Below are 22044 nucleotides of genomic sequence, written 5' to 3'. Positions count from 1 at the left end.
TCTATTGGATTGTTTCAGCCAGTTGGAACAGAAGAACACACCAGAATAGGCATGATTAGTAAGCAGTATTTGAAGGCCACATTCCTACACTTGTAAAATGTAATTCATTGTGGAAGTAATCCAAATATTCAGAAAAAAATTACTCAGATTGAGTAACGTAACAGAATACATTACAAATTACATTTTTGGGCATTCTGTAACGGAATACGTTTTGAAAGTATCCTTCCCAACTCTGCGCATAGGTGCTGCTCTGAATAACTTTCTCAATGGGAGTCTTCACTGTGTTTTGTTGTCATATACGGCCACACTGCTTTCTCTCCTCTCCGCTGATCTATTCACACAGACAGTTCAGAACGCTCTATTGTTATTAAGTAAAAAATACAAAAAAAAGTTTGCCAACAATGCAGAGTGCAGACGCTTCGCAGCAGCTGAGCAGACAAAGAGCAAAGAGGGCAACTCGGCAGTCTGCTAACTTGTTGCTCTCTCTCTCTCTCCCAGTATAAACTGAAATGTAACCGTGCGATTTTGCCAGGATTAAGCTAAACAGAAGGAAACGCTGCTAGGCTAAAGTGCAGTGTTAAAAGAAAGTGAAATGTCCTCGCCTTCCCTACTGTGTATTATATTAAACTTTACCTGTAGAAATAATTTGTAATAATCTGACACACAAAAGGAATCCCCCAGCCTAATCAATGGACTGTCCATCCTCTTGTGCAAAGCTGAAGTGACAAGCAATTTAAGTATTTTTTCTCCACAATCTCTTGAATATAGGATAGAAAACACTCGATGAGTACACAATGATTCTTGCTTTCATTATATTTAATTTCACACATCTGTTCTCCTGTTAACTTCTTGCTAGCAAAAAGTTTAAAAAATATGTAATGAAGGTGTTGATGTTATTACACCAGTAGTGGCACTTCACCGCCGGTATTGCGGTGATGCGGTTCTTGTCACAGCCCTATATTTAACCAAATGTTATTTGGACAAAACAAGACAATAACATCTGGGGCTTTAGGAGAAACAATTGTATAGTAAGCATTTTTCTGGTACAATTCTTTTAATATAGACTAGAGCTAAACTAAAAAAAATATATTTTCATTTGCCAACTGTTATTAATTGAATATTGAGGTTAGTCTAAACAAATTCTCAGTTTCCCACAGCCTATCATGCCATCTTTAAAAATTGGTTTTAACAGTCCAAGCACAGTGGTATTCCATTTTAATAATCTAAGACATACAATACTGAAACAAAAACTTTTCTTTTGCTTGTAAATTACTTAAATGATGAAACAATTGTCAAAATCTTTGCAATTAATTTTCTTTTGACCGACAAATCAATTAATCTAATAACTGTTTCAAAGCTAAAACTGACAACATGGATCAAGGCAAACATCTTGAACTTGCCTAAAACATTCTTTTGCGGCACATTAATTTTTTTAATACCAGGTTCTAACATCTAATAATCAATGTTAAATTGATAGACATATTTACCCCAAATACAACAGACAAGAGATGATTTCTACAACTCATTGCAACTGAGGATAAATCTTAACATGGCACCAATTTGACCACTTTATTTCCCCAACCCGAGAATGCACTTCACTTAAGACACGTTTGTCAAATGTCAGCAGTACTGAGGAAGAACTTCCTTCGAACTCTGTCACCACCGAGACTGGATAAAGATTGAAAGCATTTCAAAGAGGCAGAGTTCCCATATGTCCTTAGCAAAGAACAATACCTCAACTTTGAAAACAGCTCTTGCTCAGAGTGAACATCATTCGCTCAAAAGACTGAAAAACAAGACAACCAATGTCGCCGCAATGTAAGGATAAAGAAACGACAGATGGATGACAGCCCTCAGCTGTCTTCAAATCATGGCTTTCTTTCATCCTTGGGTTTGAAAATGAAGAAAAGGGACTGAAAAGATGGATGGAGTTCAAGGATGGCTGACAGATGGACATTAAAGATGCAGGGCCCGCCTCTAGCAGTTGTAATTAAGTTGCGTGATTGCACAGATAATGATTCAGGCTTCAAGTCATAACACTCCATGGCACACAGCAGAGAAGACTTTGTCATGTGCCTGCCTTACTGCAAATGTCATTCCACAAAAAATGTTTTAGTGATGTCTGCAACCAATGAATAAAGACTTTATAGAAGTGGTGAAAGGCTTCATTGCTGGTGGGTGATACAGTTCCCACAGTTACCAATGTGGCTTTTTATTACAAAAATCTATTCACACGGCTCTATATTTATACTATGCCTCTGTAACTCATGGTTGGTATAAGAGTACACAGACCAACATAGAAAAAAACCTCCTAAAACTTAAAGCTGTTTTATAGACACTTGCCTTACAAGATGACAAAACAGGCACTACAGTTTAGGCTATCTACTAAAAGGCCAACACCCTAAAACACATCTGTAATATGGGTTTAGCATTTGAGGAGCTGTCAAACAGAAAACCACAAGCAAGAAATATGGATTTGTTGACTGCAGTGTGTTAACAGTGCATTATACATTGCAATGTATTGAGAAACTGCATGCAGAGACTTAGTTTACTACACTGTGGGTACTTTCTGATTCCACTTCAGATGCCAAGGCAGGTGTAAGCTGTAATACTGTGTTGGGATTTGTAGTTTATAAAGCGAACAGGCTGTCACAACTGAAAAATTTGATATTATTTGAAAATAGTTATTATTTATTATTATTGATCACATGTGAGAATAAATGCATGTGATGGAGAGTAATGTGGCAAGCTCAAATGGCTGCATCAAATCCAGAGGCTGCAGAAGGTCTGTGAAATGAAAACGCAAAAAAACAACTGAATGTTGTCAACCCTGTTCATGCCAAACCCTAAATTCATTTTGGCCAATCATGCAAAGAAAGAGAAGATGTTGGCTAATCAAAAGCCTGAAATAAAAGCTGTTACTAGATGTCACAAGCAAAAAAAACCTCAGTTTTCCCTGTCTAAACATCAAGACTAAAAGGAGAGTTTCTAAACTTTTTAACCCTGGAAGGAGTTTTAAAAAAAGATCCAACTCAGGGACTTCAAATGCAGTTTGCATGTGGATAACAAGCCAAAACACATAGAAAAAGCTACATAAAAAAATAACCTTGTACATGTTGACTGAGTGTAAGAGGCAATGAACTCTTCAAATCTGAATATAATGTTTTTGCAGTCAAATTCTAATGTAAAAGAGGATGGCAAGACTTTCTCTTAAGATGGAAAACTGACTCTAGCCAACAATCTCAGTGTATATCACTATGTACTCAAGGCCATACCAACTGCACTCACAGCTTTCACCCTCCTCTCTGTGATGAAGGTATCCACTGAAACACGCAAGAACTCAACCTCAACTGTCTTAAAAGCATCTGGCTCTGGGCTCAGCTGTTAGTGTGCACCCCATGTAGACTGCGTCCTAGGCATGGGCCCAGGTTGGAATCTGACCTGCAGCCAGTGCCATCCCCTCTCTCAGCCCTCTTTCCTGTCTATTACAATGTAATAAAGTAAAAAGTCCCAAAAATAATCTTTAAAAACATCACGTGCTGCTCAAACCACAGGGCCCATCTCTTTCAGCTTGCCTTCAAAAAGGCATTGAAACGGAAGCTAAAAGATGAATGGATATTTTGATGAAGATAGATGCAATGCCCAGCAATATAGCCTTCAGCTTTAGTGATGCACAGAGCAGGAAGTCCAGAGTTAGTTTAGGTTTCTTGTGTCTGTGTGTGAATGTTTATATCCCTGTTTACTAATACAATATGATTAATTAATGTCTCACTTTGCGTAGGCTGTTTGTAGTTAATGGCATTATAATATATCTTGTTTGCAATTTTCGAAATCCGTCAACAGTCAAAGTGCAAATGACGATTGTACAATTTGTTCACTCGTCCCCCCAGGTTTCCCTGCCAGATGTGTTCTGTTGGGAGTTGTGTTTCACATTTTTATTTCTTCATGACTTTAACCTTACTCCAGGTTAGCCAGGCTTAATGTAGCTATGTCAATGTGACTCTAAGTGGTAACTTGACAGTCTGTTGACCATTTCAGGTAATGAACAAGTGAAATCAAATTTTACATCACTATTTAATCAATGAGGGAACACACTAGACACTCTTTGGTCGATAATGTATTTGTATCCTATGACTTATGCACTGTTTGAACTGTAAATGTATGCAGTGAACTGTTGGCGGTCTTTCATAACTGTGTTCTAACAAGCATTGACTCTGACATAAGTGACAATGGCCATAGATCGTCTCGCTCGGTAAAGACAGAGAAAGAAGTAAGAGACTCCCAGAGGACACATTTGTTGACTAGGCTTCAGACTGAGCTTGTGTCATGGATGAAAAATGACTGAAACTCCTCAGTCTCTCATCTTGACACTCATGCAAGACATTACGTATGTGTTTGCAATATACTGGAGGTACCGACACACCCAACCCATTCTTACTCCGAACTCGTAAAATATGGACGTTTGGACACTGCCTGTCAGCATCTGAAGCAATGCAAAAAGCACCCTTCAGTATGATTGTAGAACGCACCAGGGAGAGCAGCAGCTCCACAGGGTTAGAAGATGACGTAGCACTAAGAACGATTATAGTAGCAAGTAGTACGAAAGGTCGAAAATCTGTGTAGGTCGCTTTCTTCTTTTACTAAACAACCGTCTTCTTATTTTTCTAACCGTCCCGTTCTTCTTTTCCTAAACCCAACTGTCCGTTCTTCTTTCCCTAAACACAACCGTCCCATTCTTCCCATGTGTCATGGAAACTTAAGCCCACCCACAACCTTTTCTTAACCTAACTGCATCAAAAGTCCCGACCAAGCAATTTTAGACAAAGCGCTTTTATGTATATGATGCTAAGGGAGACTTTTAGCGTCAACAACGCCAAATGCACCTAACCAAGCGTCCGTATTTTACAACAACAACCTCAAGACAAAAACTAATCAGTGTCCCCATCATGAAAAATAATGCAGACCCTAAGGATTTCATTGACTATGTTCCAGATTTGTCTAAGATCAAACTACAGAGGACATATAAATGGAGGTAGACAAAGCAAATATGAAAACAAGGCATCATTAGAATCTTAGTCATTTGCAGTTTTTAGTATCTGCCTTGTGAAATTCAGGGGATAATCCATGGTTGGTAGAATAGGGTACACAGGAAATGTTAATCTTGCTCTCAAATGTCTTTCCATGTATTTTTGAGCAACATCATGTACAATATTAATCATAATGGGGCTTTCTCACCACCGCACGGTAACTCAACGCCTCCAGTTATTTCAATGAAGCGGTGGTGGCAGAGGTGAAGCGGTTTTGATCACAGCAGTATGGGTATGAAGCGGTTGCCTTTTCGCCTTTTTGTGAAAAGCTCTTGAAGGTAGGCAGTTGTCAGGGTTATAGGCGTAAATCCCAGGGGGGTTGGGGGGGTCAGGAGCCCACCCCATCTAAGGGTCCCCCCCCCCTTCACACACATCCAGAAACATCATTAACAAGCATGCTCTGTATTGTAAATAACAATGATGTATAAATAATGATGTATGTATAAAGTTAAGACACATTTTTCACTGCCTGCTTTACACACAAGTCCGGCAGACCACAGGAGAGAATGAGAGAAAATACTGGTAGTAACGTTAGTTGTGGAATGTATTAAGTAGGCAGTTCAAGGCTATTTTATTCACATTAACATTGGATGAAGTTGTTCTTTTCCTCAAGTAGAAAGGATGCTGAGTAATTAATAAAGTTTCCTATGTTAGTGTAATATAATGTAACGTTATCTAGCTTGTTCTTGTTGGATAGAAATGCACCCACTACAACTAACATTGACACGTTGTGTGTGTGTGAACTGATATTAGGGTTAATATTGAAGAGCTACAGGTTGTGTTTTGCTCAATATGATGTTAATTGTTGATCACTCAAATGCGTTGAGCTTAGTTCATATTTTTGGAGGTGTGTGGCTGTCAAGTTTAGCAGATGAGTTTTACCAGTGGCTCACTAATTTACATTATAATCAGCTAATTTAACAAGTGTACAAAAGCATTGTATTTCTTTTATATGGGGCCCTATTTTCAAAATAAGTCTTTATGTTTTAAGGTATTTTTGTGGCTTGATTTTGTTTAAAAAAATAAATGAATGGTTTTGAAGAAGAATATTTTGGTCAGTTTAGTCAGCTTTTTCATTGAATCAAAAGAAACACTGAAAGGAAGGATAATGGTACAGTCTCCATGCTGTACTAATAATAGTATGTAGAAAGGCTTTCCTCTGTGTACACATATCCTTTACAAGTATAATTGTGGCTGTATTATTTGTATCCCCTTCTAAAATTGCTCTTCAGAAATGTCATGTTTATGGGGGATTTTGGGGGATATCCAGTGTTTACAAAACCAAGCAAGCCTGGTTTTGGAGCATACAGCCTGTTGGTAAAACAATAAATGAGAATAACTTAAAGCCATATGTATCATCATATGGGGCACTTTTGCATAATATAAAAGTGCTACGTAAATAAAATAATAATCATTACTATTATTATTATTATTATTATTATTATTATTATTATTATTAACATAGCACTTTTCAAGTATTAAGCACAAAGTGCTTTCCAGACTAAAACATTTACAGGAAATTAATTTGGAATCCCCCAAAAAGACCTACAGCCCCATGTCTTACAATGTAAGACAACCTATAATTTGAATATTTCCCTTGCAGGTAAATGAAGATATGGATTTGCACACAGACTGCATTTAGTAATCTTTGTGAACAAAAACAGTGGGTATTGGGTTACAACATAACTGAGTGCTGAAATAGGATTACACTAATGACGCAATGCCTGAGGCATACTGACAGGTCTGCCGTAGGGGGCCAGGCCAGAACTCCAGGCTGCTGATGCTTACTGCTGACAGATATTGACTCCTCTTGAAGCAAGGCCTTGTGTGGCTGTGTTGGTGATTACCATGTACTGCTTGTTGACATGTGAAATGTGTGTCAGGCTTATTTAGAAGTTTGAGACCCCACACCATGACACTGGAGTAGTCATAGAAACTAAATATGTCTTGGGTAAGAATGGATTCCTTTCATCAATTTTATTTCCCCCCAAATTTACATACTATAGCTAGATTACATGTTCTCATTTCCTTCAGAGCTAACGGTGTACACGCTCTTAGTCATCCTCAACTCTTTTATTCTCAACGCCCTCTTAGCTTCACCCCAAGCTCCTTTATTTGTTCCTGCTTTCTTTGATTATCCAATTAGTCAAAAGTCTGTTGGTTTGAATCATTCAAATCGGTTTTCCCTGTCTTTTGTCCCTTTTGGTAACCTGAAATGGAGCCAACACCGTTACCAAAACGATGTACATGTACAACTAATTTGCTTTGGCTTGTTTTTTTTTACATTGAACAAAACTGAAATTTAAAATTAGCAAATTAGTCACACAGCCCTTCAGGCCATGCTGCCCAACATTTGACAGCCATAAGTCAGAGTGCATGTCCGAGACACAGCTGACATTAGCAGCAGAGTGAAATCCATACATGGGATTCATGAACTTCAATCATAAACCCAAAATGTCCTCCAACTAGCAGAACTACTTGCAAATATTCAATACACTTCTATATCCCAACAATGCACAAAATACAACACAAATACATTTGACTCAAACATACAGCAACACAACTCAAACAACTTGAATAGGAGTTAGTTCAACTAAGATCAACAAAGTTTTTTGCTCAATAAAACTCTCACTAAATTCCAGAATTTCCACAACGTAACAAAATAAAAAATTCTAAAAAATTATTTCATTAAATCAACCCACAGAAGAATCTTTGCAGCTAGCTTTGGTCTTAGCTACACATCTGTCAGCAGCCTAGTCATTGCGCTGTCAGGTTGTCATCTGATCTTATGATAAGTGTGCCAAATATTCCAGAGAGGTTTATGAGTTATGCCAAGGGTGGGCTCAGAACAGGATAACAGGATGTACACCGCCTCTTCCCTGCAGGCAGTCCAACAGGGCTGCACCATACCTGTGGACAAGTTATCCCCATACACGGTTAAGACGAGGTTTAGGTGGAATACTGTGCGTGTAACGTTGTTGACTAAAATGGATCCGTTTTCTTCTATATTGATCCCGACTGTAGGCCTACTCTGTGGAAACGACTGTGGCTACAGTAAGTGCCTTTTTGCATCAAATTATATTTTCTGAGTCACAACTTAGTCAAAACAGAACGTACAAACATAAGGCTGGAATTGGAACTTACTCTTTCCAGTGGTATCGTATGTTCGATCTCCGTAAATCCACTTCTTATAACTTCAAATCTTGCCTCACAATCATCATTTTTCAGACGTGTTATATGGATAAAAATCATGCCAGCTGATTAGTCCGTACCTTCTTGGTTAAAGTGCCAACAGGAACCGATAACATCTAATGCAACACAACCATAACGTCAACTAATACAGGCTAATAAAAGGAGGCGATTTAGTACACAGGTAACTTTCCATTTGCATCCCCCAAAGCATGATGGGAAATGACCACACATCTCAAATCTAAAATTTTGAAAAAGATTTTTTTCGTTTCATATTTTCAAAACAATCAAAACATATTTTTTAAAGTAGGCTAGGCGATGTAAAATCAAAACGACAAGGTTTTATTTCCATAGACCCCTAACATTTGCCTCTCCATTCATAATGTATCTGATGTGTGTTAAAAACTTGCACAGTTTTAATGTCCATGGCATTTCTGAGTAGCAGTAGTTGTAACTGAAAATAATAATATATGGCATGTCCCTAGATTAGACATAGTAAATATACCATACATCTGTAAATAAAAAAAGTAACTAGTCCACTGTTGAGTTAGGCAAGACCAGTGACCAGTTGGCTTTAGACCAGAAATGTGACGAGTCATTAACCAACTAGCTTGACTTACCGCGTACTGTATTTTATTTGCACTTTATATTTAATTCAACAAATAGCATACAATACAATCTAAAAGTTGGCTCTTCTGCTGACTGTTCTTTATTTAATTCCAACGGCAAAGTGAGAACTTGTGAGAGGGACTTCTTCCCCATATAGAGTAGCTTTGGGGCTTCTCAACATTGATGCGTGCTTGATAGTGATACCTTTGTAAAATAAATGCATTCCAGTACTTCCAACAGGACTCATCTTAGCTGACAGGATTGTCACAATATGTGATGCTGCAAAGGAAATGCTAATTGTCCATTAATCTATTGTTGCTAATCAATAAATAAGCTAAGTTTCTTTCTTTTCTTAACCATAGTCTATAAAACAAACAACTGGGGCCTCTGGAACTAAACTTGACACATAATCTTTTTTAAAGCCAAATAAAACTTTTTTAGGTTTTGACTTGTGGTTTTATTAAGGACAGTGATAATACAGTGAAACAGATTTACAGTTTGAAGATGTAACGTCAGAACAATGTAGCTGTCATCCAGACATGACACACAGTAACATACACCTTTATGCACTGAATATATATAATAAGCTTCTTAATTTGAACGCAGAGCCAATGTTTGTAGTATATTTGCATCTAGTAAACTGGCAACTGTCTCTTAACTGGCAGTAAATTAATATTATGAAAGAGAAAGACCAACATATTTGCAGGCAACACACAATATCGTCCAAATGCACATTCTATATTAAATCTGATCATTTTTAAAACAGATTGTATGCCATTTCACCTGTCAAATCTTCCACTCACTTTCCAGCAGAATTTGGCCTTCACACTAATAGACACATAATATAAAATGCGTATTATGTGACGAACCTGGCTCAGATCTCATGCCTGCAAAATGTATCCAGTGATAACTAGAGAAATTAATGGGATTTTTATGCAAAAGGAGGATGAAAAATATATTTTCTTAGAAACATACAAAAAAAGCGGTAGCGATAAGATGTCAGATACTGAAGCCAAATATCACATCCAGCAAAGCTCTCTGAGGAATGAGTCTGTGATCTGAGCTCCATTTCAAGTTGTGGCTAAATGACACTTTAGGACCAATACTGGGGTGGTGAACCATGAACAAAAGGTGCCCTCTGTAACAGTCGTAATGAAAACTCTGGGCTTTTTTGGCATAGGGAGGTGTATATTCTTGGCCACTTGGGTGTACAGCAAGTCTCAGTTTTGTAACATAAAATACATAATATATTCCACCATTAAAACAACAGCAAAGATATAATTGTAAAGATGCCAAAAATTCAGTTATAAACATTTAACAAGAACAGTCAAATGCTCAATTCTGGGTACAACGTATAGTATTGATGGTAAAGGTCAGCTGAGCCAGAGATTATTTTACTCTGCTGGAAAACCTATAAAGTGGAACCAATGTACAACACGGTATGTGACCGCACTGCTCACTGTGACTTGAGTTGAGCAAACACTCCAAATATACATCACACAAACTCCAGAGTTTATATTTCCAGTTCTCACTTCAGAGAGAATTTTGTCTATAGCATCTCAGCTCACCTAAGGGATAACAATAGTGTGCAGACAAAATAAACAAGTGTAGTGTAGCATCTTTGATCCCAGAAAGACAGGAAGACAGGAAGGATGGTAAGTAGGTAGGTATTGTAACATAACACACACAATTCCTGTTGCCAGTTACGCTGTCATAACATTGATTAATGTTGGATTAATCTATTGGAAAAGGCTGTCTGAGACTTCAATTTGGTATCTGAGACTCAACAGAAAATAAAGACATTTTGAAAGGTAAATACAGAACTGTATGTAGGACACAAGCGGCAGATAGGAAGAAATGACAGATAATTGCCTTGCAAAAGAAACTCAGTTGACACATTTATCTTGAATTCATAAATAAATAAAAGTAGTGGCTGAAATTAAATAAGCAGCGACAAGGGCCTTAAACTTTGTACACTGCAGTGGCAAACATTGCATTTTTAGTTCTCGGATTAGTTTTTAATGTTAGGAATGAAGGTGATGCAAAAGCCACATCAGTGAGAGCAGGTACTGGAGAGACATATTCAAGGCATTAGTCATATCATTTTTCTGGCAAGAGGTCCTGATCGGGAGCATTGTCACGTCTCACCATTATGCCCTGATTTTATCATTTACCACTGCTTGAGGACAATACACAACAGTGCAGATTAGCAGAGTTAAAGAAAAAAATTCCAATTAATCGGGAGTTTAGTGGGAAAGAGTTTCAATTTAATCTCCCAAAGGAGGAGGCTTCATGCATGTCAGAGTTCAGGGGTTTAAGGGATTGTGGCACAGGCTTACTGCGTCTGGACAGGGACAGTTATTGAGTGCACTCGTCCTTGGGGTCGGACAAGGGCTTACGTGCCAGTGATGAGAGTGACAATGGCAGTTGTCCCTGATTGTGTCCTATAGTGTTGGATTTTGCAAAGGAAATGAAAAGGAACAAAAGAAGGGAAGGGATAGTATGGAAGAATGCATTCAACTAATGCTGAAACGATTAGCATTCATTGAATTCAATTAGTGCTTAAAAGGATTCAAGGATTTAAGAATCAAGTAGTTAGTCGACAGTGAATGGACAACAATTTTGATGAATTAATGAATTGTTTAAGTCAGTTGTCAGGGAAAAAATGCCATATATCTTAAGGTTGCAGTTTCTCAAATGTGAGGATTTGCTGCTTATCTCTGCTTCATATTGCTGTTTCTTGAATATATTTAGATTTTTTGGTCTGTTGATCAAAAGACCAAAGAAGCTGTGTAAAGATATGACCACAGCTCTGGAATATTACGGTTAGTGTTACAGTCACTGACTGTATTGTTTTTATTACTCTGTTGTCGTTGAACCAAAGTAAGAGTCATATCCACATTCTTGGCACTGAGTTGAGTGTGTTCTCAGTTCCTTCTTCCGGTTTCAAATCAGCTGTGTGAAGTGTGATGCCACATTACTGTGCAAGAAAAAGATGGCATGCCGAGCTGGGATAAAGTTGTCACCCCAAACAAATTTAAGTATCTCAGGGTCTTGCTCAAAGTAACATTGACGTAGACTTTTTTTTTTTTGCTTTGCAGTCAGAAACTACTGTTGGGCTGTACTCGTGGTTGTGTTGATTAAGATTTGACATTTATATTTTTGTCATTATGTTTAAAATCTTGGCCGCCTTATCCCCTTTTGCTCCGTGGCTGTGAAGGACACAGCCTTAAATAGTTGTTGCTTGTGTTATCAAAATTCAGCTCGTGTCAGCCCATCAGGTTAATTAATTCAGGGCTGATGAAAGCTCTCTTTCCATATGTTCACCTGTACAAGCAAATGTAAGAAACAGTTCAGATTGCACTCCACGGATTTGCTCCTGCTGTTTAACTGTTGCTAATTTTGTTTGACACAAGGTCTTAAAGTCACAGCCACATATCATAAAAGTAATATCTTTTGGGAAAATTATTGTAAATAAATAATGTAGAGACGCTGTTTTATGTGTTTAACTGCCAAACAGACTCTCAGAAGTTAGCAGTGTTAATTAATTTTGCTAGATCCAGTACACCTGTCTTTATATTACAGATGTCATTTGTCAACGCATACAGATCTCAGGCCCTTTCGTCTTTCCCTTGCTCTTCATCTCGCCCACACTCCAGTAGGTGGTACTCACGGTGCTAAAGCCGAAATATCTATGCTCCTCCACCAATATTAACTTGGTGTTGATTATTTCACGTTCTACAGATCCGAATCCCTCTTTGTACTTTTGTGCAATTCAATAATTCACTTCTTTGCCTCTCTCCTCTTACTATTCTCCTTGTACTTTATGCTATTTCTATTACACATGAGACTGAGAACTTTGACTCCGATGTCTTTCTGGTTGCACACACAAAATTACTCGTCAGTAAAAGTAACTCAACCATGTCTTTCTTCCACGCAACTGTGTGTCATATTTTTAACGTTTATTTTACATTTTTTTCTTTGTATAATAATTGTAATGCTTAATCCCATAGTTATGAAGCCCATAAATTAATGTTTCATCACACTATTATAGTTATTCATCTCCTAATGATGTTCACTATTAAAAGGGACTGAGAAGAAGAATCATCAGTTGGGCTGAGACATCTTTAAAATTATCTGGACACTTAGATCATGCATGTTTATTTGCTGCAGCTTCTTTTCCCTGGTCATTCTATTTGCTTCCCATGCACACATTCGTATTTGTCATTTCAAAGAAATGTATGTTTGAAAACCTAAAGGGGGCTGCTCCTTGGGAAATTTTCAAGCAAGCGTTTTTTGCTGGCTCTGCAGAAGGTACACAGTCATGATTGAGTGGTTTTCCGTTGGATCAATAATCTTGGACTATGCAGCATCAAGGACAACAACACATTCCTAGATCTCCGCCAGCCATCTCAAGATCTACAGCAAGCCTTTCGTGGTGAAGACAGGGTCCCATGGTTAAACGACAGACACGTTGCACAGTCACGATTAAGCGCTGCACTCAGAGATGGTAAAAACAAGTTCTCATTAGTCAACCATTCCCTGTTCTGCTATCTTGCCTGGAGCTACTCTCACGACACATGCTTTGAATACATTCACACACCTCACATTCACACTCATAGAGATGTTCAAACATGTTCATTCTAATTAAAAAAAAATTTTGACATGGAATTTGATTTCATTTTAATGGCATGTTTGATGAGACTACTGGACATCTCCAGAATAATTACACAGAGCTCTTCCATATTAAGGCTTATTTGTAATCTACTTTAGTGTAGCCCTTAGCTGATCTTCCTGACTAGCTAACTGGCTGGTTAGGATGGATTTCATCCAAGCAACGTGGGAGGTTTACATATTATCAAACTGCCTTCATGGCCTGCAGTTCATCTGCTTGCTTGTTTATCTGCTTATCCCTTGCCATTACTGTAATTAGGTCTTTGTACTGGAAGCCACAGCAGTCGGAACAAGGGCTCAGAACAGCATGTGAAGACTGAATGATGATAGAATGATGGTAAATAGGGCAAAAGCAAAATGGACTCTGTGTACAGCCCACTCTCTGAAGAGAAATATGTCAGGGCCCTGGCAGCAGTGAATGCTGTAATTGCTCCCTTCAAAGAGCCCCTGCCTTGCCAGGACACAATGGAATGACCTTTTTGTGATTGTAAACCTCTATTAATGGGGGAAAAGCCCCGGCCTTCTCCTTTATACTATCCCATGCTATTGTCATTCAAAAAATGTAATTCATTATTTTTACAGTTTCTCAATTATTTATGGGAAAGTTGTTTTTTCAATTGAAACAACAATCAGTTTTGTTTTCCTACTGTGTTCAGATTGTGTCCTTGTTTGAGTCATTTTGGAAATGAAGAACACACTCCCTGGCTCAGAGATTCACAATCTGGCAGTTCTTTGAAAGAGTGACAGTTTTTGACACAGTTGTATGAATTACTAATTTGCTGTTGAAGTCCTTTTGTGAAGTACTGTAAGGGGCCACGGGAAATGCAATTTTAATGCACAATTGCAGCATTTACGGAATTGTTTGTCATTATGTGTTTGAAGGCAATACAAATATGAGCTGTTGTTTGAGCTATAATTATTACTTGCTGCTTAACAAACCATAACAAATGTTCTTTATTAGCTGGTAATGGCGCTTAAAATCAACGTTCTGACTGTTCCACTGTAATATTTTACTGCACAACAACATTCATATACATTAGCAATACCCATATCAAGAAGAACATGCTAAGCAATGATGAGCTACTCGAACATAAGGTCCAGTCACAAGTCTTATTTTAAGTAATTAGATCATAAAAAAATCACTTTCACGCTTTTGTTTCTCTCTAAAAAATCATAGATAATCACAATGTGTTATTTTCTGTTTTCATAATGAAAGGGCATGCAACAGCAAGGTTGAGACAGTGCTACTCATTCATTTTCATCACCACCCATTTTTTCTTTAGCCATTGAAAGCATTCAAGAGCCAATATGCTAAGAATGTTGAGCTATTATCTTTGCCAACATGTCTTGGACTACACTGAACACCAGATGCCATCGAGAGAAACTGATAAATCAATGACACGGTGTGGTTAACTGAGGTAGAAGTGGAGAGAAAAATACTGTTTGCTCATAGCTACTGTATAGCAAACAGACAGGCCAAGCAATAATGTATACGAGACAACTTCATTTTGTGTCTTAATTCGGACACGTTCTCTTTCTACATTACAATACTACATATAACAAGTCAAGAAGGCGGTTCCAAATATGCGGCTGAGAAATCCAGCTTCCTCTTCATGAAAAATATCAAATATCATCAATCATAATCTTTTGCTTGATATAAAAATTATATAAAACTATACCAACAAAGAAATATAATACTCTAGGTAAATTTATTTTTGCCTGGTGGAAACACCCGTGAATCAAATATAACAAGTCTTTGTGATTACTGTTTCTGAAAACTCATATAACAGTTTGGCTCCTTCCAGTCAAAGTCACGAGTCTGCCACCTCTGTTGGACCTGAATTATGAGCTGTCACCAAGTCACACACACTGAAACTTTAACACATCCTGACACACAGCGGACAGCAATGCATTGATCTTAGAGCCAGAGCAAGCTGTTGATCTGTTGACCAAAGCATCACAACATTATTAGAATCCAGGACCATCTGCTTAATCTGACATATGATGAGCAGACACTTTCCCTTCATATTGACAACTAGTAGGTACATACTTTTAAACTCATCGGATTAGACAAATTAGCACAAAATTAGAGTGCACAAAGCGTATCTTGCACAGGTCAGTTGGTTTCTTCTTTGGGGATGGAATTTTCCCAGCCAGAGTCCAACATGCCTTCTAAAACCCAGTCACCCAGATCAGATTAGCTCATTTCAATTTCCATGATTTGAATGGATAACAGATAGTCCAAGTGGCTCTCCTTTTGTGCTGGAAAGAATGTTTAACTTAGGGTCTTTAACATTTTCCAGTTCAATAAACCACTTATGTGATGGGTTTAGCTTAGCAAACAAGTGAAATTGTGTAACTTGGAGACGCACCCGTATCAACAAATCTAGAAAATAATGTGCATGAACCTCGAACTACAGACAAGAGACTGAGGGTTAGCATTGGCCTTTACAGTCCCCACAATTGAATATTACTGAATAACTGTGGTTATGTCTCAAAGGTGCAGTGCATACAAAATGACCTACGCATATTTCTGAACAAGAGATTTTCTGCAGTAAAAGGTGGAGAAAAAATGCTGAAAAAATGTGTGAAAAAATGAATAGTCAATAATAAACTACAAGGCTGTGGTGATGTCATGTTCAAGAAAAGCTCCCTACAGAGGTTGAATAAATTACTTTTCACTTAGAAATCTACAAAATCAATAATTGTCAATGGTGACAAAACTTTTATGTAAATATAACATATTTCCTTGGCTACTGTGTTGCATTTGTAATTTCTATTTGTGTGCCTTCCTTTTTGCCCCTGCTGCTTATGTGCACTGTACATCAGTAGATTTACTCCAAATAGCATGGCTCCCCCCTGCTGCCATTCACCCACCTCTATTTTCTGCATGTTACGTGAGTAGCATTGATGTAACATCCCTAGACACTGCCCTGGGTTTTTTTATTCAGGAGGTATAGGGCTTCTAAGTAGCCATCTATCAGAAAACCAGTGCCCCAAAACCAGTTCTAATTATGCTCAGACTCTCTGGTGGCCACTGCCAATGCTGCATCAGATTAAATGTATGACCAACTCCTTTGTTTCCAGTCCATTGTTTGGTGAGCGCTGTAGCCCAGTGAACTTTGGTGTGGTTTGTTTTTTACGCTTCACCCTTTCTTTGTTTCTTTCTCTCCCTTGCTTTATCTCTAACTTTATAAGTCTCCCCTCTCTCAGTTTTTCTTCATCCCTTTTTTGCCTCAACTTTGAGCTTGGATACATGAAAGCAGGGCAGCTAGCCAGTCCCAGCCACACTGTAGGACATGCTTGTTTGTCATGGATGCCTCTCAGTAGGCAAAGAGAAAAACAGCAGACAGTGTTGCTCTGGGCAACACAATCCTCCTTGCGTATGGTGACATGAGTCACCGGGTACATCTGTCTTTTAGTCTATCATAAGTACATAAGTGTCATTAGAAATGCATTCACATTAGTACAAATGCACGTTGAGTGGCCAATCATTGTTCAGACCAACATAACTTACATTTAAAAACCAGTCAAGGGCATGTTGTATCAAACAAATCATGGCTGGGGCAGAATTATAAGGAAATTGTTTATGAAAATATGCTCAAGATATTTTTCATTTAATATAATGGTGCAGTCAAAAAAAGATCATCTTCGGTGTAGTCTCGCATTGTCAGACCTGTCTCCACAGCAATGTGGAGTAGGGTCTGGCTACACCACATACACATTCTGAGGTAGGAGAAAGAAATGGCCTAGTTTGTTTGCATTTTCTTTTAAACCAATCACAATCGTCTTGGGCGCCAAGCTCATGATGCAGTGAAGGCTTTGCAAAATAGTCGCGGGACAAAACTTGTGTAAAAACGTGCCATTTTCCACGCTTGCTAGCTGCTTTTTGTGTTGTTTTTCTCTAAGTGAAAGGAATTTTGAGAATGGTAACAGAGAGAAAAGAAGGTGAGGACATCCAGCACATGAGCCACATACCAGATGTCAGGCAATTATCCTGCAAGTGTACTTCTGTTCATCTAGACTTTCTTGTGTGTGACAATTTATTTTTCTGCCTGTTGTAATTTTTCATAAATGTTTAACCTCTAGAGAAAGAAAAGACTTCAAAACAGTGTCACATCAACTCAGCCCTAGTATAGTTCAAGCTTTTCAAGGTCATTTATCTCAGAATAACAGACATATCACACATTCAGCCAAAGCATTCCTTTGTAATCTTTTTCACCTCAACTTTAAGCTTTGGTTTGGTCCACCAACTCACAAGAAAAATCTCCAGATGTTTGGCTTACTTTCTCTTCTAGTTCACACTGGGAAGGAAAACCCAGCTTGTCTAAACTTGTTTGCTGGGAATTGGTATATAGTATACTGTATAGAGGGTTGATGAGAGTCAATAGAGAACAATCATACAGTCTGAACATGGACTGGGCAACCCAAACAATTAGCTCCAAGCTGCAATGTGTTGATTCTCTGTAGGTTTGGCAGTCGTCCCCAAGCAACCTTTCTACATTACACAGGCAGTTTAATTACAGAGGCATTTATATAATGTTAATATTGCTTAATGGAACTTTAATTACACCTCTCCTCCACCAGTCATTCCTAATCTGTATAAGGTTGTTTAAGGTTGTAGCTCCCTTCCCCTCCTTTTGTTTCTACACCTTGATATTTTTTTGCCTCTGTCACTCTGCACTGCTTCCCTTCACTTTTTGCAACCGACCTTCCACTACCGCTCTCTCTCTCTTGATCCCTTTAGCAATATTCCACATCTTTGGAACTATTACTTTGCATCTTCAGCTCTCCCTTTCCTTTTGCTTTGCCATCCCTTCTCTTTCTCTTTGAGATGTGGTTGTCACAAGATGAAAAGCAAATGTGTGTGTGTCCCCCTCTCCCTCTTTCGTCTCACTCAGTACATCACCCTGTCTATGTGACTGCCTATCTCCCTTCTGCTCTCTCTGCCCTTCTAAATAAAGCAGAGACACAGCCAGGAACTGTTCAAACAAAATGCAAATGGTCTTCTAATGGATCCACGCTTTCCGTAGCATTGCCTGGTAGCTGGCAAACTACAGTCCACAAAAGAGTTTACACTGTGCAATGAGACAAAATTCCCAGCCTGAAGACATACAATTATAGCCACCTGACTAAGTGCACCTGCTTTATTTAAAGTGAATGATGCTGTCACTGTTGAGCTAAACCCTATGTGGTTGAAGCATAGGAGACAAATTTAAGAAAGAAGCAACATAAAGTGCCTTACTACGTCGAGCCACCAGCTTAAAGGCCCCTTTGAAACAATCTCTGAAACTCTGGACCTCTGAAATGCACACCGATTTAAAATCTGCCCATCGGCAAAGGCCATAACATATGATTACAATCATTAATATACTCATAAAACCATTCAGTGACCCCTCTTGCCATGTGAAAATCAATTCAGTTCAATTTAACACAACTTTATCTATCCCTGTTAGGGCTATTATATGCAGAATAGTTGCAGCCCAATAGTGAGCCTGGTATGGCTGTTTGACAATCCTGTGTATCTTAATGTAAAAGAACACTGCGCAACAAGCACATTTTTACTTGCCCTAACTTTTGAAGGAGAGGTAAGAAACAAAGAGACAGCAAATTGGTAGGAAGTTTGTAGTTTGACAGAAAAAAGTCCTTGTTATATTATAATTACACAGAACACCAAACCCATGATAAAGCCTTGGGTGCGCCATGCTTTTTATGTTTATCCTTTTTTATGTCCGCTGTGGAATCTCTTGTACTGTAGGCATTCCAGCAGTTGCTTTGCTAGGGTATCCTCTTACTTAGTAGATGGTGGCTGGAATTCTTGCAAGAAATAAAAAGAATCCATATTAGGTGCCTAACCAACCTCTTCTGGCTCTTCGTATTGAAGAGCAGCAGTGGCCTGACTCTAAGGTCCCTACAGACCACTAGTGTCCTCACTCTATGTTGTAGAGTGCTTTTGGTTGTTCAACAACCATGCACACACACACACACACACACACACACACACACACACATTATTTCAAAAGCTTAATTCCATGCCAATAGGGCTTTAGACTGGCAAAAAGAAAGTGAGAGAAAACTAGTTTCATTTTGAGGGCATGCAGGATAGTGTATAAGGTGTATAAGTATACACTGTACCTTGTAAGTAGCTTGACAGGCCTGAGAGTAAATACAAACTATACCAATTTGTCTGCTCAGCTATATTTTGTGAATACATTACACAAAGATGAGAATGCAAATCTACAGTCAATGGAAAAACCATTCAAGCAGACCAATCACACTTGAGAATGCAAACAGGCAGGACATTTTCTGAAGTGCTGCACTGTGAAAATCACAAGAGGAGACATCAGGAATGAAGCAGTGGGTACTGTGTTTCTTGATTAACCTGCTGTAAAATACATAAGCATGCAGGCCCAGGTTGCGCTGTAAACAGAAGAATCCTCTTACCTCTAAGGTTGGCACTCAGTCCTTCGAAAGCCATTCCTCAGCATTATCGATTCATTCCCTGCTTGGTGAACTGAATTACATTCGATCCAATTTGGTTTCCCACCTTTTCTCCTCTGCAGGACAGGAGACGTATTTGCATGAAGTTGCTATTGAAATATAGTGGGCAGAGACAGGAGGTTGGGAGGAGAAGAGGTAAGAAAGGCCACAAAGCCAGAAACTGAATCATGGATCTATGCTGCCATATATATATATATATATATATATATATATACATGTATAATTGTAGCTAATGTTTTAGCCATTGCAGCTGCCTGCCCTGCTGTTTGAACAGCAACAGAAGCTGGTTTCAAACATTAACAGTTGTCCTTGGTAGTCATCTACTGTAGGAAAGAGGGTTGTCTTGGTAACCTTTAATTTAGAGACATGCCAGGGTGTTGAAGAAGCTCAGTGGCATACAGTTTCTCAGTCATACAGGTAATCTGAAAATGACAATTTTACATTCAGTTTTGTTTCTTTTGTCCTGAACACACACATTGCTGCATGTATGCTTAGGACAGCCAGTATCATAATGATGTGTGGACAGTCCTGCCACATTTCCCTCTTTTCAGTAGTACACATCTGGTAAAGCCAGGGGCTGCTGACAGGACAGCAGGCTTATTAATGATTACCTTCAGCAGGTGTCCCTCCGTACTGTATCCTCTGACCTTTCCCTCAGAAGAAAACAGTCGATGGACTGCAACAGCGCCCAGTCAGATGCCCTTCCTCCTCCTCCTTATGCCCCGTCAACCATGTTAGGAGGCCAAACAGGCTCAAGGCAAGGAAGAAAGGAAATAAATAAGTGTTACTTTCAAAGCCTTATTCATCTTACTAAGAGTTTTTAAAGGTGGCTGTTAGTCTTTGAAGTGCATCATTTGATTTACTTTCTGCAAAAAGCGGGTTATTGACGTTATAATTCAGTGTGTGAATGTGCGTTTTTGTTTCTCTCTAAATCCTCATTGTCTCCTTTCCTTTTTCTTTTCATTCCCTGCAGAGGTGCCTTTTTAAAACACAGCTTTCTGTGCTTTATGCCATACAATTATGCACAAATATGGGTCAACATATCCCTAGGATGAAAACTCAGAATTGATTACATAATTTGACAAGCACTTCAGCTATGCCATTATCAAATATTGCCTAGAATCCCTAAACAGTGCTTAAGGGAGAGTGAATAAATTCACCCTTCATCTTTTAAGACAGTCAAATGGGTTAGCTATCCCCATCCACCTTAATTTTCTGCTTACAAAAACAAATTAGTGACAGGTCTTAACGACGGCTCATCGGTTTTGTACCTGTGTGAAAAGTGAGGTGTTATCTAACAACCCAGCTCCTCACTAAAGAGCAAAGCATTACCCCAAGAGTATCTTTTTTTTCATTTCTTGTGCTATGTGTTCAGAGGAGATATCATGGGCGCCACTAGCCGTACTGCTTCTGTCTTTGCTCCTGTTTAAAGCTCCTGACAGGCTATATAGCCCAAATCTTCCTTCAGAGAAACCAGCAGGACATTCCTCAGATAGAGACCCTTGAAAGGCTTCCAGTTGTTAGGGCTCTGAGTGAGAGCAGACGCTCCGATTAGTGTTTCCATTTAAGTCAGAGTCCATCTGAGCTGAGGGTAATTAAGAGGCTTTACCATTTCTGGCTGAAAAAGGATGATTCTTCACTTGCTTGATGGGTAAATATGTTGACTTGATCTGATTATGTATTGTCTTTTTTTTTTACCTTAAATACTCTTCTTAATCTTTTTTTCTTTTTGTCCAAAGTAAATTATGGAAAATAAGGTTGTGTAATTCCTTGTGTCTTACCTACTGATATTACAAATTGCTGTAGTTACAGAATAGGCCTTTTAGTTTAACAGTTTCACATGTTACAGCAGAAAAATCACAGCTGTTATTGCAATGTAAAATCAAGGATGTCTGCATGCAATTTAGGTTTTCCAGTTTGTACGACCCTGGTATTGTGCAAGTTTGTTTAGTTGCACAGTACACTCAAATGGAAGCGTTGTTAA

At 38.5% G+C, this 22044-nt stretch overlaps 2 long non-coding RNA genes across 2 annotated transcripts; one reads left to right on the top strand and one right to left on the bottom strand.

Moving 5' to 3' along the window:
• The first annotated feature begins 2715 nt into the window (after positions 1-2715).
• Positions 2716-6307, top strand: LOC116704460 (uncharacterized). The gene is made up of 3 exons (XR_004335683.1): positions 2716-2726; positions 3698-3702; positions 6133-6307. It is a non-coding gene; the product is annotated as an uncharacterized LOC116704460 (long non-coding RNA).
• A 12501-nt stretch (positions 6308-18808) lies between these two features.
• Positions 18809-20807, bottom strand: LOC116704464 (uncharacterized). Its single transcript, XR_004335687.1, has 3 exons — positions 20672-20807; positions 20004-20149; positions 18809-19376 (listed from the first exon to the last, which is right to left on the bottom strand). It is a non-coding gene; the product is annotated as an uncharacterized LOC116704464 (long non-coding RNA).
• Positions 20808-22044: the final 1237 nt, after the last annotated feature.

The sequence above is a fragment of the Etheostoma spectabile genome, chromosome 16 (genome assembly GCF_008692095.1).
Source record: "Etheostoma spectabile isolate EspeVRDwgs_2016 chromosome 16, UIUC_Espe_1.0, whole genome shotgun sequence".
NCBI lineage: Eukaryota > Metazoa > Chordata > Actinopteri > Perciformes > Percidae > Etheostoma > Etheostoma spectabile.
This window is presented reverse-complemented; position numbering and strand designations above follow the sequence as displayed.